We start from the raw sequence: 17,903 nt of genomic DNA, 5'->3' as shown, positions 1-17,903 counted from the left end.
TGACTTCCTTTTTAATTATGAATTCTATTTACTTAATAGGACTATTCAATTTTTTCCTTTCATTTTTGTCAGTTTGATTTATTTTTCTCAAAGTTCATCCCTTTCTTCTAATTTGCATAATTTATTTTCATAAAATGTATCACAATATTTAATATTTCAACTGCTTCTTGTATAATCAACTTTTAGTCTGGTGTGATTTATCTTTAGCCAAAAAAAAAGCTTCCTCTAGCATTTCTTGTAGTGCATATCTGCTGATCAGTAGTTTTCTACATGGACAAATTTTATATATATTTTTTTACCTTTAAAGGTATTGTTCCATTGTCTTCTAATTTTCATTGTTTCTGATGAGAGGTCAGCCTACTTATTGTAGTCCCCTGTAGTTAATATGTGTTTGTCCTCTTTGCTCTTTTAATGTTCTGTTTAACTTTGGCTTTCAGCACTTTAACGTGCCCAAGGCCCCCCTCTCCTGCCCCTTCCCACCCCACTTGGTGTTTGCTTAGATTCTTATAATTATGGATGGATTTTTAAAATAATGTTTTGAAATTTCCCAACCAATATTTCCTCAAATAATTTTTCTGCTTCTACGCTCTTGTCTGTCTAAGAGTCCTAGTACACAAATGTTAGTTGATTTCCTATTATTCCACAGGCCAATTTTGGTTTTAAACGTAATTTTTATGGTAAATTTGCTCGTAATTATTAATAATTCTGATAGAAAAATCAAAAGGTAGTAGTTTGAACAATTTATATCATACTTTTAGAAATGATAGTTTTTTTTCTCTTCTTTTCCGAACGTTTTACCTCATTGTCTTTTTTATGTCTTATTGTGTTGGCCGTGACTTGCGTTTGTATTGATCAATAGTAATGATAATAAGCATTCTTGTCTTTAATCTAATCTTAAGGGGAAAATATCTAACATTTCACCAGAGAGAAGTTGTTTGCTAAGATTATTGAAAGACATCTTCAATCAACCTTAGAGCGTTTTCTAATTTTAAGTATTTTGCTGTTTTTAAGTAAATTTTGAAATGTACTGCTTTTGTTTTTCCCCAATTCTTGGGAAAATGTGGGGAGATAGTCACTAATAGTATTCTCCAAACATTTCAATGTGTCTCTATTTCTGAAAACACATAAGATTGCACTTTTTTGTCCTCTGTAAGTAAGGTTGGCCATGTGACTTGCTTTGACTTATGCAGTTTGAGAAGAAGAGATGTGTGTTACTTCTGCAGAGAAATTTTCAAAGCCAGTGTGGTGTAGTTCACCAGGTTTCCTTTTTCTGCCTCAGTGATTGTGTAAACACGTGTAAAGAGGTGCTTCCAAGCGCCTGGGTCCCTCAGTAACTATGATGGGCAGAATCTCTTTGCCAGTGTTTGTTGGATGGGTAACATGAGAAAATTTTAATTATTATAATGCTAAACTACTCAGATTTGGGTTTTTTTTGTTTGTTTCATGCAGAATAACCTAACGTATGCTTTATTTTTCTTTTTATGCTAAACCATTCTTTCATTTAAGGTACTTAACCCTTGATCATAATATATTACTTATTAATATTTTGTATTCCATAGCTTCCCTTTGTAATAATATCATACTTGGCGTACCTAGTCAGCAAAACCAGGTAAGCAATGTAGGTTAGAGAATATTTTTTTAAAGAACATTTTCCATGTGTGAAGTGAGTGAAAGAAAAATAATTAAATATGTAGCCCCTCTCTTTAGGGGAAAATAGTCAGACAGATTATTAAAATAAATTAAATAAGTTCCCAAAGACACTTCTACATGTGACATGTGAACTGTGGAGTGATTTTCTATATGGAGTGATTCTGGAAGGCTTCCTGGAAAAGATGACATTTAAACTGAGCTTAAAAGATACAGAATAATGATAGGAAAATTTCTAGGGAGGGTCCATTAACTACATATACCATGAGGAAAGTATAAGTAAGATATATTAATGGAACAGCAAGTTAACACATTTTGGCTCACCTATAATAGCGGAGTTAAACTGGAGAAATATGAATTTAATTCTATAAGCATCAAATATTTTTGAATAGGGGAGAAATTTTGTTATTGTTTTAGGAATATGATTAATATTGCCATTATATTTAGGATGATTTTCAAGAGGTACAGGTACTAGAGGTTGTGAGAGGTTAAGAGGCGCAAGGATTTTTAAATATTGAGATGAGACACTGAGGGCCTGGAAAAGAAGGAAGGGTTTTGAGTTTTGCTGAGCTACCTGATTTTCAGATGTATTCGTCTATGACAGCCCTTGAAAACCTAACATCCTTCATTTTTGTATATTGTTAGCCATTGTCAATGTAGTCCGTAATTAAACACACCCTATTGGATAACCACTCCAAATGTAGAATTTTACGTATTGGACACTGACTTAATTATGCTGAAGTTCAACACTAAAACCAAAAATGAAAACGCAGATGCCTAGGGAAAGGAAAGTTGGCAGCACAAATTTCTGAGAATCATGTAGGGTTTTTTTTTGTTTGTTTGTTTTGCCTTTTGCTGCACAATGGGCAATTGTGATTCAGGTGTATTTGTTTTCTTGTAGAAAAAAAAATCCTCTCACTAAAACAAAAGTACCATTATGAAGATCCTGACGTCATCAACAACGCCCTACTTTGCCATGTCTTGCATGACTGTAAGGGAGTCACTTTCAGGGACTGCCAATCAGACTCTTTTGTCTCCTGTTTTTAAAAAGGCATTTGGTTAATTGTAATACTTCTCCATGTTCTAAAAAGCATCATCTGTCCAGGAGAGAGGGGTTGGATGTCAAGCACAGGAAGGCTCTAGGGGTTTCTAAAGTGGTCACTTTGAGAGTCATTTCATAATGTATTTGTCCACATGTCTTTCTTCCAGTTCTGGTTTTGTTACCTTCTGTTTTCAACGTAAACAGCACTACGAAGGGAGCTATCTTCCTGCCGCTCAAAATAACGACTTAGTTGGGTAAATTTTATAATGTTGTATTCCACTTTTAGCCACTTTTAGGAAATGCAAACAAAGCATGGAGACTGCTTGTTCTCTGACCCCAAATTCATTCCATGTTGCTATAGCATCACCCCTGAGAAAATGGGCCCGCCTGTTTTCCACCCCATAGATGCACTCAATGGGCTTTTGTCAGCTCTTGAATTATAGCATTAAAATTGAAACACTAGGGATTTAATGGAGGATTATTATGACACTCCAGTGCATTCTTTCTGTTGCCATTAGCAACAACCGAAGGATGGAATAAAATAACTGTTTTAAGAGGTACTGTTTTCCTGAAAGATGAAGGATCTACCTTACATTCTTGGAGTTTTATAATCTGGTTTGTGTGGATTACTATAAACATTCAGAGTACTGGTAGTATATAATACCAATCCAGTGATTGAAGGTATTTTTTTTTTCAGTTCACCAATCTACAAAGGCAAAAGATATTTTCACAGGCCCCAGAAGATGAACTCCAAGCTGCTGCTCCCAAACCGATTCTCCACTGTCTGGAAGACGTACAGAGGCAAGTTCACAGTGTTCTCCATCTCAAATCCTTCAAAGTGCTCTGGGAATAAAAGAATCCCCACCAAAAGCCCCAGAGACATCTGTCTGTCTGTATGGTATGATAATGACAGAGGCTAGTCCAGATAGGATTCTGGGAGAAACACAGCCATTCAAACCTAATGAATGGAACTGAGAGCTTCTTGTTATAATACTGTTTGTTTCTTTGATTGGTCATATCCTTGTATCTAAGAGGACATCAAAATAAATAATAAAAGCAAGATATTGTGGGGTTGGTCTTTGAATTTCCATTTGGTTATATATTCTGAGAAATTTTATGACAGGTAATTTTGCATCTAAATTTATTTTCTCTGCCAGTCATTTGTCTTTCTAGTTGTGTGTCATTTTTACCTCTCCCCCATTCTAATTTCAGCATACAGGTTTTAGTCAGGATTATATTTTTCTTTTCAGCAATAGATATTACAATTTTTCTTGCTCTCTTAGTTACCAAAATATGGATTTCTTTTCATATATTGTTGCTGGATGATGCTTTTCAAATTATTTTTAATTTTTGGGGGGGGTCTTGGAATAAATTCAAATTCTTGTAGCAATAATACAAAATAAGTAACGGGCAGTATATAAATAAATAGTGCTTTGGATTTTCACCACCCAGAGATACTACTTCTTTACCTAAGTATGTTTCTTTATATATAGCAATGACAATAAGACTGATTTTCACAAGAGACTTTTGGGATTTCCCCTGTCCTCTCCTCAAAGGCAACCCTATTACCATGTTTTGTGTTTTCTTTCAGAATTAGTCCATGCAAACATTTTTATTTATGCTATTTTTTTACATGAAAATGATAAATTTTACATTTTTCAGCTTCTTGTGCTTTCATACAATAATAAATCTTGAAACCAGAATTTGCATGGGGGACCATAGGAGTGATGTTTTTGTGGGACCAGAGAGTTAAGGGTTTGAGGGAGGAGACTAAGGGTCTTGCCTTAAAGTTGCCTTTGCTAAACAAGCACACCATTATTTGTTAGGTTGTATGTAGCTGGTCAATAAATGCAAAAGGTACCAAAAACATGCTTTTATTCACACTTTATATAACACTGAGGAAATACTCACTGTCCATAAAAACGAAACATTGTTAACATTATCTTTGACATATTTTGGGGGGAAAAGACACACATTTGCTGTGGCTTGTGAGGAACAACTAATTTCTCTGTCTGGTCCCCTAAATGAGAAATTTTTAGTAGTTCCTTGTCATTTTCTTTGCAGTAGACATCTTTACAAATATGACTTTATGCACACATATCAATATATTTGTACTCTAAATTACTAGAAGGTGAATTACTTAGGCCAAAACATAATAAACATAGCTGTTCACCATCAGTGAACCAGACGAGGCATTTAGGAAAACCTCTGTGATTTGAGAGCCCCATTGAACCTGAGGCATCACTTCAGGAAACAGAGTAGGAGATGAAATTTCCCTCAGAGAGCAGCTGCTCCTTTTGCATATCATGCTGAGATGCTGCTGGGGCCAGGCTGATTATGCTCTTGAATGTCATTTTCATCTGACAAGGTAGGCTTACTGGGCCTTTCCCACCTTGTTAGTCATTGAGTCCTAGTTGACCCATCCCAAAAATGGGAATATCAGGCCAGAGAATCACAAGTCTTCAATGGATCATGTGTTTAACTTTGCCAAGAGCCTAGTAGCAAGCTAGTAGCTTGCTTGAAAACAAATGTAGCTGATAACAATGCCAGAGGCAATGAGTCTGGTACCTTAAATAGTCCCTGATGGTAGAGGCTTTCTCCCTTTGTTAGAGACCCCAACTGATTGAAACTTGTCAACGAAACTTGAATTCAAAGATGTCACAAGGGCCGTGTGTTCCATTAGTATTTCTCTACATGCAGCTCTTCCGTGATTGGAAGAATCCCCTTGGCACTTTTGGGATGAGGATGTATGTGTGGACATAGAAATAACAACAACAGTACACTGAATTGGCCCAAATTCCTCAAACTACAAGGTCACGTTAGCTTCCATTTGCCACTGTGAACTATGTACGAACCCCATTCACTGAATCTGGGTACCTGCTTCTCCCTACAGGATTAGGTAAGATGGTGACTTGGGCTGTTGTATCCAGTAGAGTTACCCAGCAGAATGAGATTGGTGTGTAAGATCTTTGGTGTCTTTTGAGGACAGGGAGAGTCTGTAAAGCATCTGAGTTTAGGGTAGAGGGAAAGAGATTAATCAAATGGCATCAAGGGAGAGAGGAACTTCATGCCAATAAGCAAAGCATTGCAGTCAATTTGAGCAGGTTTTGAGTAGGTGATAGATTATAACTCAACGAAAAGAACTTCTAATGATTTGGTCTTTCCAAAGCTGTATGTTTATATAACTACTTGGACAAGACAAAGCTTTCATATAGCTGTTATATCTTATCAAATGGATAAGAAAAAGTTAGGAAATATTTGCATATTTGTTTCCATAAAATTTAAGATAAGTCTACACTTAGCCTATATTTTGTCATCATAAAGTTTGAGTTCTTGTCTAAGGAGTTTTCACTCATAATTCCCACTTTATGTTTTATTTCTAATAAGAAAGTGCATTTGTTAATCTTTTTTTTTTTGTAAAATACTTGTTTTTAATTGTTACTTGTAAGAGATTAAGGCTACTAACTAGTTTTGAAATAACAAACTCAATCTAAGACTTCACTGATTAGTTTTCTGTAACTGCTGTGGCAGTGGCTTAAACTTAAAGTAGAATCAAAACACATTAAGAACATGTGTTAAGCTTTAGCCTACTACATAATCTTGTTTTTCAGAAACCTTGTAATTTAACATATTCATCTCTTATAAGCAGTAACTATTCAAGTTTTTCTCCTTTAAAAAGATCTGGGTTAGCAATGTGTATTCTCAATCACAAATTTCTATTTCTGATAGGGTAAAAGCAGAACCTCATTGTTGAATTAATCCTCAAGATTTTTATTCATTTATGTCAGCCAAAATATGATCTCTGATCAAGATCACAGCAAAAGAAAGCCACCTATCACTGGTAAGAGTCAATAGAATCAACAAATAACAGATATAAATCCCAAGGACTGAAGATATTGAAATCACTAGATATAAGACATATGTATACAATATTTTTTTAAATAAAAGGCAAAATGTCTTCTAAATTAGCAAGCAGATTTCAACAAAATACACCTTTAAGAATGAAAATATAATCTTTAAAAATTTAGGAGGTGATCAGATTAATACAGATGAAGAGTCACTAAGGAAACTGAAAGTTTCTTCATAAAAAATATTGAAAATACAGCACAAAGATAAAAAAATGAAAATTACTAAAGCAAAGTTAAAATATAGGGAAGATAGAATAAGATGATCTACAACTTATATCATCATAGTTTAAAAAGAGAATAGAAATTGTACAGCAGAGGCAACTTTGGAAAAGATAATGACAAAGAATTTTCTAAAAATGATGAAAGGTAAGAATTTACAGAGGAAACACAAGGTATACAAATGGGATAAATAAAAATCAATCTATATTTATGCACCTTCCATTAAAGCTTTAGAATTCTAGATACAAAGAGAAGCTCATAAAAGCAATCTGAGAGAATATAAAATCTCAAAAACAAAAAATTGAACAGTGGATATCTCAACAGCAACAACAGAAGTCAGGATACAGTGAAATGATAAAATTGTCAATCTAGAATTTTATAAACAGTCAAACTTTCTTTCAATAACAAGGGAAAGATAAAAACATGTTTACATAAGTAGAAACTGAGAGTTTTAACCTCAGTAGAAGTTCAGTAAACTAAGTTCTAAGAGTAAAAATTAACTTTCAGCATAAAAGGAAATTACTCCTAAAGGAAGACTAAAGTTGCATAAAAGTAAGAAATTGAAAAAATTATGTACAAAATAGGTAAATTACTGATGAATTGTTAAACAAAAAAAAAAGAAGAAAAGAAAACAGACAAAAAAAGGAGATATAGGCAAATAAATAGTAATGAAAGACATAACTAAAGATAGAGCAGAGATTAAAAAGATAATATCAGAATACTATGAAACTTTATATTTGGATAGAAGAAAATTTGAAATTCCTGGAAACAAAGTAATATAACAAGAGAACAATCTTATAATGATAAGGTTAATTTCATAATAAGATTAATCGGATGAAGTTCAAGATACTCTGCCCCAAAATATGGCATATTGGCATATTGAATTTTTTAAGCTAAAAGAGTTTGAGAAAATGGCAGAAGTAGGAAGGTCACTGTGACCTTCCCCTTGACCCTCTTTCCCTTAACAGAACATAAAACCCTCATATGTGTGGTGTCATCCCTATTCCCAGAGGAAAGGAGTATCTGTATTCCAATGACAAAGGGACATCAAGAAGAATTCTATCTAACAAATAGAACTTGCTAAATTTCCCCCAGTTTACTACATTTATTTGCCCTCTGACCTATTATATCTTACATGACTGTTCATTCTTCAACAAACCTAGTATAGAAATACTCAGGTTTAACTGTTTTTTCAAATCTTTATTTTCTTACAAGGCTTTTGTGTCATGTAAATCTTACATTAAATACATTTGTTTGCTTTATTCCTGTTAATCCGTCTTTGTCAGTTTAACTTTCAGATCCAGCCAGAGACCCTAAGAGGATTGAGGAAAACTTTTTCTTTCCCTTCAAATCTTACAACAATTTAAAATTGAACCAATATTAAAAGAAATGAAAAGAAAACCTTTACAAAGCCAGTAGTATGCCCAGATAATCTTAAAGAAAAAGTTTTACTAAACCTTCTTTTAGTGTCTTATTCCAGTCTTATGCAGATTCTTCCTGAAAATGGAAATAAATGGAAAAGAATCCCATTTGATCTTGTAAGCCAAGTATGATCTTAATAACAAACAGATATATTAATTTTCTGTTGTTGCTGTAACAAATTACCACAAACTTAGTTGGATAAAACAATTCATATTTATTACCTTACAGTTCTAGAGGTCAGAAGTCTGACACAGACCTCACCAGAGTAAGGTTAGGTGTGGACAGAACTATGTTCCTTTCTGGGGGTTAAGGAAGAATTGGTTTTAGAGGCTGCCCATATTTCTTCACTTATAGCCTCCTTCCTCCATCTTTATCTTCCTCTTCTTTCTACATCTCTTTGGTTCTCCACAGCTGGGAAATTTTCTGTGCTTTTAAAAACTGATATGATTAGATTGCATCCACCTGGGTAATCCAGGATAACCTTCCCATCTAGAGATCTTTAATGTTAATCATATTGACAAAGTCCCTTTTCCCAAGTAACATAGACTGTCCACAGATTATAGATGTTAGCACATGGAAATCTTTTGGAGAACAGGGGGCATTATCTGCCTACCACACCCAACAAACAAATATGAGAAAGAAAAATTTGAAGGTCATGAACATATATGCAAATATTCTAAGCAATATTTTGGCGAAAAAATACTTTGAGAATCTTAATCCCTGGTCATATTATGATCAAGACATTCCACATTGTTAAAAATATCTAAGAAAAAATTTTAAATGTAATTTAATAACAAAAAGGAAGAGAAAGGGAGACATATAATCAGCTCAGAAAAAAAAATTGCTAAAATTTAACAAGTGTTTATGACCTTAAAAACTATGGGTAAACTAGGAATAAAAGAGAATTTCTATAATCTGATCAAGGAGATCAACAGGAAACCTACAACAAACATCAACTTTTGAGGCAAAATATTAGAAGGCCTCTTTAAAACCCCCAAAAGAACACATTGCATTCTTTTATTCTTGCATTATGACTGTAATGAATATTCTTGTGCTAGCCCTTTATACATATAATCTTTTTTTTTTTTTGAGGACAAAGGATATTTATTTATTTATTTATTTTTAAATTTATTGGGGGTGACAATTGTTAGTAAAATTACATAGATTTCAGGTGTACAATTCTGTATTACATACATATAATCTTGATTATTCCCTTAGTGTAAGTGTCTAGAAATAGAATTGCTGAATCAAAGTATATAGATTTAGGAAGTCAAATTAACCTTTTCTTTAGAATGCACCCATAAGTATGAGTCACAACTTTCCCTTTCCCACATATGTGAAATACCAGAATGTAGATTTTGGGAGGAATAATAAACCTAGTCAATGGAGAAATCAACATGCCATTTTCTTATCTTTCTTTTTCCTTCCCTTCTCTCTTCTATCCATATGCATTAACAAACCACTATAGATCATCTAGTATTTGAAGAAAATCAATGAGAACAAAGGAAACTAATAACCTAGGAAAGAGAATTCTCATGAAAGAGAAATTTAAAACAATCATTTTCAACAAGATTCCAGAGAATATTGCATCAATAAAACCAAAATATACTGCTGTGAAAAAAGAAAAGCCAGAGAACAAGTAAGTTTCCTGGAATTTAAAACTATGCTTATAGAAATAAAAAAGTATTTTCAAACCATGATTGTGGAAAATAAAATTATTCATAAAGGGGCTGAATAAAAGAATAGTCCTGATAGAAGACCCTGTCACATCAAGGAAAATCTCCCAGAATGAAACACAAAAATACAAAGAGATGAAAATTTGATGATGGATATGAAACTGTTTTGAAGACTAAACTAAATATATAAGGTAGCATTAATAATAGTAATAATAGAATGTAATATACAATGGAACAATTCTAAATATTTGGACAGAAAATTGGGATAAACATAGTCACCTAATATTTAAATATGTGAAGATATTCATTTATGTGTATAGGATTGAACAGTTGTGTAATGACTAAATTCTCTTTCAGAAGACACATTTTATGTAGAATTATTTATCAGCATTGTGGAAATCACACAGGTTCCTAGCAATCACAAGGTGCAATTTCATACAGGCTGCAAATGTGGGTAGAATGGAGTTGAATGCATGTTCTGATACTTCTGTGATTATAGAAAAGCAATGCTTGGGTAGGTATACACAAGAGACAAATAATGGTCATTTGCGAAGATGGGTCTCCGTTTTTCCAACTTCATCAGCCATTGACTTGAGTTCAGATTTACAACAAGAATTCTGCATAGTTTTCATTTTATCTCAAACCAATTTTCTTTTTTAATGGCTTGGAAACTAAATAGCACAGCGAATTTCAGTTGCATGTCAAGCCCCCTATAATGTATTTAGGTTTTCATTACTATGTAATTTAAATGTCTGCTCATGGATTTTTCATAAAGACACGTGCTTCCTACAAGATATAAATGCTCAACTGGACAGCCCCAAATTCCTAAAATAGGACCCCTAACATCACTGAAACCTGATAGTAATGCCAAGAAGTCCACTAATACCATGTTTTTAAACCACAGAGACATGCTATTCAGTGAAAAAAGCATCTTTAGCCCAGTCTCATTCCTAGCAACAAGAAGTTAGGTTGGTGGCACACACCATTTCCGACCAAATGAGAATAACTAAACCACTGACTAAAGTTGTCAACTCCAGAAATGGGCATTAGGTTATGGAGAAAATAAAAATATTAAATGAAGTGACCCTGATAAATATTGACTTTCTGGCAAATTTGGATCTCTTCATGCTAAATAAAAATATGAGGTTTCTTACTGACACTTGACCTATGAAGTCATCTCCAATAATGTTATAATACATTGGACAAGAAATGCAAAACAAATGAATGCCCTAACAGAGCCAAATTATTACAGCAGCTTTCAACTAATTCTCTCCATATTATGCTTTCCTTTTGCCAATTACCACCCAATTTCTCAGTATGGTTTTCCTAGTTTATTGGAATTTCAGGCTGTCAATGTCATACACTTAAAGTATAATAATGACCAGAGACAAAAAGTATAAATAAAATGTAATCATATTGTGACATCTTAATTTGGGGAATAAAGTTGAAAAGTACTGAAAAAATGTATAAGAAACAGGAGACAAAGTTTCTTGGTTGGGTTTAGTTTATCAAATTATACTCTTGGAATCCTAATTGATCATCCGACTCATTTCTGACTTGTGAACAAAAGTCAAAGTCTAAGGCTCCTCAACATTTTCCTCTTTTCCTTTCTTAAATTAGGCTTAATTCAGAATATCATCATATCCTTATATAGGAGATAATGAAAGTTGGTATAATAATTCTAGACTCTGCACAGGTGTATCTCCAGGTAAATAACATCATAAATAAATTTTGATTTATATTCAGGTGAAAAGCACAATGGCTTGGTACAGATTATGGTGTTTGAAAGAAGGAATGTCAATATGAAAAACATGCATGGTTCCTGTACTCAAAGGAACTTACCATCTATCAGAGGAAAAATACATGTTCCAGAAGGTTTCAGGTGTCTTGGGGATAAACAAAGAGGTTAAGGTAGAGAGGAAGGGGAGTACTGACTATATCCTGGGTACAGAACTAAATTTTGAAATTTGAATGCTGATTTTAAGGAATGAGCTTATAAAAAGTCTCATTCCATTGCGGTGATAGAGTGCTTTTCCAGATCTGGGAGAGCAGGTCACTTTGAAATACTGAGCCATGGTATAATGATGTAGAATGTTCTTCCTGGGTTGGATTTCAGGAAAACCAGCTATGCATGAAGTCAAGATGTATGCTCGTATATGTAATTTCTAACTCCAGCCAACTGAATATAATAATACATAGTTCAACAAATGTTATTTACTCCATTTATATAAATATTCTGACTTTAATATTGACAAAATAATCGTTGGAATTTATCAAAGAAAAACAATCCACCACAACAATTTTCCTTTGATATTATGGAGATAAAATGACTGTTCAGTTGACTGATTGAACTCACTTTTCAGCCAATTGTGGTTTTATAGAAATATGAACCTGGCTTTATAACCCTTTTTTCTTTTCCAATTCAATTTATGATACATTTTATGACCATGGGAATGTAGTAAACTAGTGCCCCATTTATCAATGGTTTAGCAATCAGTTCTTTGGGGCTATTAAATGAGTCAATTGGATAAATAATTGATATGACTGGAGGAAAATGGATATAAAAAAGCAAAATAGTCACAAAACAGATTTGTGTTCTTTCCTGGCCTGCCACTTAACAAGCTGTGTTTCCCTGGGCAAGTTACTTCAACTCATGAAGAGGGATCTCTGGCGAATGTAAGAGAGTTGGCAACTGTTTCCTCTTGCTTCTCTACATTGAAAAGACATTAAATTAACACAGATTAGTGTAGGTTTGTTTTGTTTTGGTTTGTTTTCATTGGAAAGGCAGAAAGAAACGCTATGTCCTAGGTCTGATTTTGCATTTGGTGAACGTGTGACGTTATGTCCATCTCATTCTCCCATGTGACTCTCTTCATCTAGTAAAATAAAAGACTAGATGATCCCTGGTCCTTTGTAGCTCAAAATTTTCTTTTTGAAAACAGAAAGAAAAAAGAAAAGTGCCTCTAGGCTTTTAATTTCAGTGCCAGGTTTCAGCCTGATGCGAATTAAACTGTCTGGGTTATAAACCAACTACAAAACAAGGTTTATAATGGAAACAGCAAGTGACCCTTGGCTGCAGCAAAGCGAATGGTTCCCGCTATAATATTCAGTTACCGCTCATATCCCTGGGCAGCAACTGGGTGTTATGTAACAGTGACTATTGCAGGATTACCCAATCCTTTCACCTAACCTTAATTGTACAGTCTGCTTGTGGCTCCTAAAATACCTAGTTCTCTTCAATGACACGCTCATTGGGGTAGATGTGGTTGCCACCACCAAACCCTGCTCTTGCTGGTTTAAAATAACACTGTTATGTGCAATTTACAAATGCCGTCGTTTTTTGAGTATATTATTTTGGCTCTTTCTTCTGCCTCTTTCTAACTGGCAATGACTTCCTGCCCAAAATGACCTAGCAGTAGGAAACATTCTGACAAATAATAAAATGGTCCAGTACAGGTAGAGTACATACTGTCCTCTGACTTAAGGCACAGAACAAATAGGGAGCTCCAGCTGGAAAGATCTAGAAGAAAGGCAGAGGAGATGATTGATGTTAACTACAAGTCTTCAATCTAATGGAACTGACTTTTTTTTTTTAACCTTTGCATTTAGCCTGCACTCTCTTTATTACATATAAATGTTTTGACTCTCACAACAGAAAACATTAATGGAAAATTTAGAAGAAAAAGAACATTATTTTTATAGCACAAAAGAGAAATGGATGGCTAGGTGAAGATCAATTCTGACTTTTAAGAACCAACAATAGATTTATCTCAAGGTGCACATATCATCTCAAAGTTTAGAGATGAGAAATAAGCTAAACACATCTTCCTCAAAATAGAAAAATCCAAGAATATTTTTTTCAAAAATATAATATTATTTTTTTCTGTTTATTACACTTTCACTTTTCTACTTTAGAAAATATAGGTAAGTAGAAAATAAAGAATCAAAACAAATAACAAGTAATATTCTAAATCTTTCAATGCATGTTTATAGTAACATAATAAAAATGATGTTCCATTCATAATTTTTATACTTTTTGTTTATCAATCACATATAAATATTTATATTACTTAAATCCTCTGTGAATGATAGTATAAATTGGTATATATTTTATCAGTCATAATATTTACATCTGTTCTGACTTAGAATTTTAGATTGTATTCAATTTTTGTATTTCTTATGAAAAATGAGGCAATAAACAACTTTTGCAAATATTTTTTCCTGAATTTTTATTATTTTATTTCTTAAACTGTTAAGACAGCTTAAGTTACATTTTAAAGCTATTTATACTAGTTTTAGAGCTATTTATATTACTAACTAAACCTAAAGTCCACAGCTAAAATTTAAAATTATTTTTCCTCCACTAGAGAAATACCCTTTGCCAAGCTAAGGGTATACTATAAACGTAGAAAGTAGGTAAGGTAAAAATAAAAATGAAATTATTTATGTGATACAAAGTCCTTGAATACCTGGATACTTTATATTTCAAATCAATGTTTTAAATATACTAAATTCTAAAAACTACCCAGAAAAAGAAAATTCATTTAAATATAAGAATTATGTTAAATAAAATATTAATGTGAAACAAGTTTTATAAATGATAATTGTATAAAGACTTGGCTATGGGTAGATTTTTAAGCATTATAAAACAAAAATTATTAGTAAGATGAAAATTTCCCACTATCAAAATTACGTATGTACCTTCATTCACAAACCATCCTGTTTTCTTTCTTTTTTTGTTATTTTCTTTTTTTCCCACAATGGGCAACATGCCTCTCCTTCCTTCTGAAATTAATTCCTCTGTCTCTTGTCTGGCTCCCAGCTCACCCTGCTTTCAAGGATTTTGCTCTATTGATTGTTTACCTCCTCTCCTGTATCTAAAGATCCTCACTCTTACCTGGATTTCTTTTTTATTTTATCAGTATTTAAAATGTGTACAAGCCTCTTGCATTTTAAAGATCTTTCTCAATATCCACCTTCTTCCCTAGTTATTACCCTATCTGTTTCTTCCCTTTGACAGCCAAATATTTTTATTGAAATAATGTCTCTACCTACTGGCTCTATTCCTCCATTGTCCAATCACATCTCAATTCAATATAATTCGGCTTCTACTTCTGTCATTCAACTGGCCTTGTTAACTCCTTAGATTTCCTATTATGTCTCCTCTCTAGCCAATCTTTTACTGTCTCAGGGCTTCTTTTCTCGTTTGACCCTTGCATAAGGATGTTCCTCAAGGTTTTGTTTTCTGTCATTTCTTTCCTCATTCTACCTGTCCTCTGTGGATAATTTCATTCCCTCCCATGATTCCAAGTATCTTGTATAAGCTGATGAATCCCAGAGCTTCATTTCCAGCAGAGATTTATCTCTTTAGATTCAGAACTATACATCCATACTGTGGATAACTTCATATCCATACTGGTACCCACTGTTCCTCTCCACTTGGAGATATTCTAGTACTTCAAACTTAACACGTGCAAAACTAAATGCATGATTTTCATCCCAGTCTTGCTCTTTCTCCTGTTTTTCATTTTTCTTTTTCTTCCCTTCCTATGAATGGCACCACGAACTATCTGGTTACTCAAAGCAAGAACTTGGACATTATCCTGCATTGTTTTCTCCCCCCTACCCCAATTTTGGATGTGTTGGTTGATGTGTAATTACATTTGGGAAGCCCTCCCAGACTGACGAGGTTACAGTCAAATGCCTGTCCCATGTGACCCAAGAGTATTCTTATGTTTCCCCAGTCATAGCCTGCATAACACAATTAAATTTTCCAATTTGCATTTATATCTACTACAAGACCATAAGCTTTATGTCTGTATTTTCTTGTATCCTCCATATCTATCAGTGTCTACCATGTAGTACGAACTCAAGAAATGTTTGTTAAATAAATAAAGAATACTGTTTTCTAGTTGTTGAAAGGAAAAGTAGAGATGATTTTGCTTCTGAACAGCAAATGCTTATTACATAATCTTTAAACATATTGAAGTATAATAGATTATATCTGCAAATATATAATGATGGCATTTATGGGTATCTATATAATAAAATATTTTTCTTGTACCAGATAGTCTTACGCTTTGACCCATGTGACTCTGTCTCCCTGGTTCCAGTAGAATCAACCCAGGAGGGGGATGTGACCTGAAAGCGGCTATCTATAAGCTTATCAGAGATCAAGGAGATGGCCTGATACTGGAGATCTTCCTGTTAGAAATACATTGTCATGGATAGTCTTTCATGACCCATTCAGATTCTCTCTCTCTAGGGAAGACATATACAGAGAATCGGTCAGGTATTGGTGGAAGGTTTAGAAGACCCAAGGTTATCTGTGTTAAGAGCAATAGGAGACTGGTAGGTTTTCAGTGGCCATAGATAGAGCATTCATGGTATTCCTAATGGCAATGAATTAAGTCCAGGCTGTGGGGCTGCTGAGGCAGCACCCTGATGTCTGTCTTTCCTGAGTATCAGTATGCCAAAGACCAGCATCAGCTAAGCTAACATTAGTATAAAACCTACCAGTTAATATAATGCTTCATGTGTCACAGTGTATTACCTTCTATCTTTGAATTTTGAATACTATGTTATTAGTTAAGCAATATAATAAACCTTATAACTATATATTAATAACTTTTCCATCATTAACCATTCGGTTTTTGTTCACAATTATACATTCCCTTATATGCCATAGTTTTTTATTTATTTATTTTTTCTTAAGCCGCCTTCTGGAGCTAGAAAATCCCCATTTAAATCCATTTCCAAAATTCTAGACTTTTATAAATAGAAAGGTTTAAAAACGAGGTTAAATATTATTTTAAAAGAGTGTGTATATCTCTTTGCTAGTGGGGAAATGATCCTTGAAGGCAATAAACTGATCCTAAGTAGAAATCAAAATGTGTTTCCACCATCAGTACAGCTAGAGGGTGACCCTCCGAGGTTCGGATGCCCACTGTACAACTCTGTTCTTGTCAGAGGTGCCTGCTACTGGCACTGGAGAAGGTGTCCTGCTTTGTATGCCTTAGACTTGACTCAGCAACTGGCATAGTAAAGTGTTCATGGAAAAGAAGATTCCAGGCTGATGTCTTGTATCTAGGATTCCCTCTCTCACAGCGGCTCTTGGAAAGGCTGAATATGCATAGTGGGTCTATGCCCTGTCTATTCTTTACATACCCTTCAGTATTGTACTTCAGTTCTTTTGAAGGAATTTGTGTTTCTAGGAAGTTTAAAATTGACATGGAAAGATACGGCTTGTTTTCTAGTCATGAGCTTGATCAATGGAATTGTCTGTTTCATGACAGATTTTGGTTTTCTAATTGGAGTGTGTGTGTGTGTGTGTGTGTGTGTGTGTGTGTGTGTGTGTGTTTAGGATTCTCTAACTTGGGTGAATTACATGACAATGAGGAATAGAAGAACTGGTATCTGCTAGAGAATCTTAGTAAGGGAGCTACTCAGTGATAGAACCAACCCATTCACCTGTGCGTTATTCTGAATATCTATATGTGTCTTGTATTATTGTGTATGTTTTATTTTTAGTGTAAGTTTTATGGGTTCATTAAAAATAACACTGTCAAAAGCACTAACATTTATGTAAGACAAGGGTGCTATAGACTAGAACAAAATTATTATTTGGACTTGTAAAGTAAAAAACAGACACACCACATTGAAGGATAAAATTCTCAGTGAGAAACAGCCCAGACACCCAATACCCTGCTAAAGGACCTATGGTTGGTAAACTTCTACCCTTGTTTGACACTGATCAAACATTCCCAAGTGGTACAGCCACACAGTGGAAATTGGACATAAAACAGCCTTAACCATTGGATAACTTATATTACTTATCCAAATAAAAAAGCACATTTTTAGGGCATGACAGACTGAAATGTAGGAGCATACAGTACAAACTGTACTAATAAAATTTTGTGTGTGGTTTGGAGGCATAAATTCTCATGCTAGACAAAGTTATAATCACATTCTTGGATTTTGGATTTTAAT

The 17,903-nt window shown here is 33.9% G+C and overlaps 1 long non-coding RNA gene across 1 annotated transcript in view; it reads left to right on the top strand.

The window, feature by feature from the left end:
* The window catches only part of LOC308496324, a 272,275-nt gene that overhangs the window by 196,038 nt on the left and 58,334 nt on the right, over positions 1-17,903 (top strand). The window contains exon 5 of the long non-coding RNA XR_013993160.1: positions 3,387-3,490. This is a non-coding gene — a long non-coding RNA (uncharacterized lncRNA). The remainder of the gene's footprint in view (positions 1-3,386; positions 3,491-17,903) is intronic.

The sequence above is a fragment of the Rhinolophus hipposideros genome, assembly GCF_964194185.1.
Source record: "Rhinolophus hipposideros genome assembly, chromosome: 3".
Taxonomy (NCBI): domain Eukaryota; kingdom Metazoa; phylum Chordata; class Mammalia; order Chiroptera; family Rhinolophidae; genus Rhinolophus; species Rhinolophus hipposideros.
Note: the sequence above shows the minus strand (reverse complement) of the source record. Positions and strands in the feature narration are given on the sequence as shown.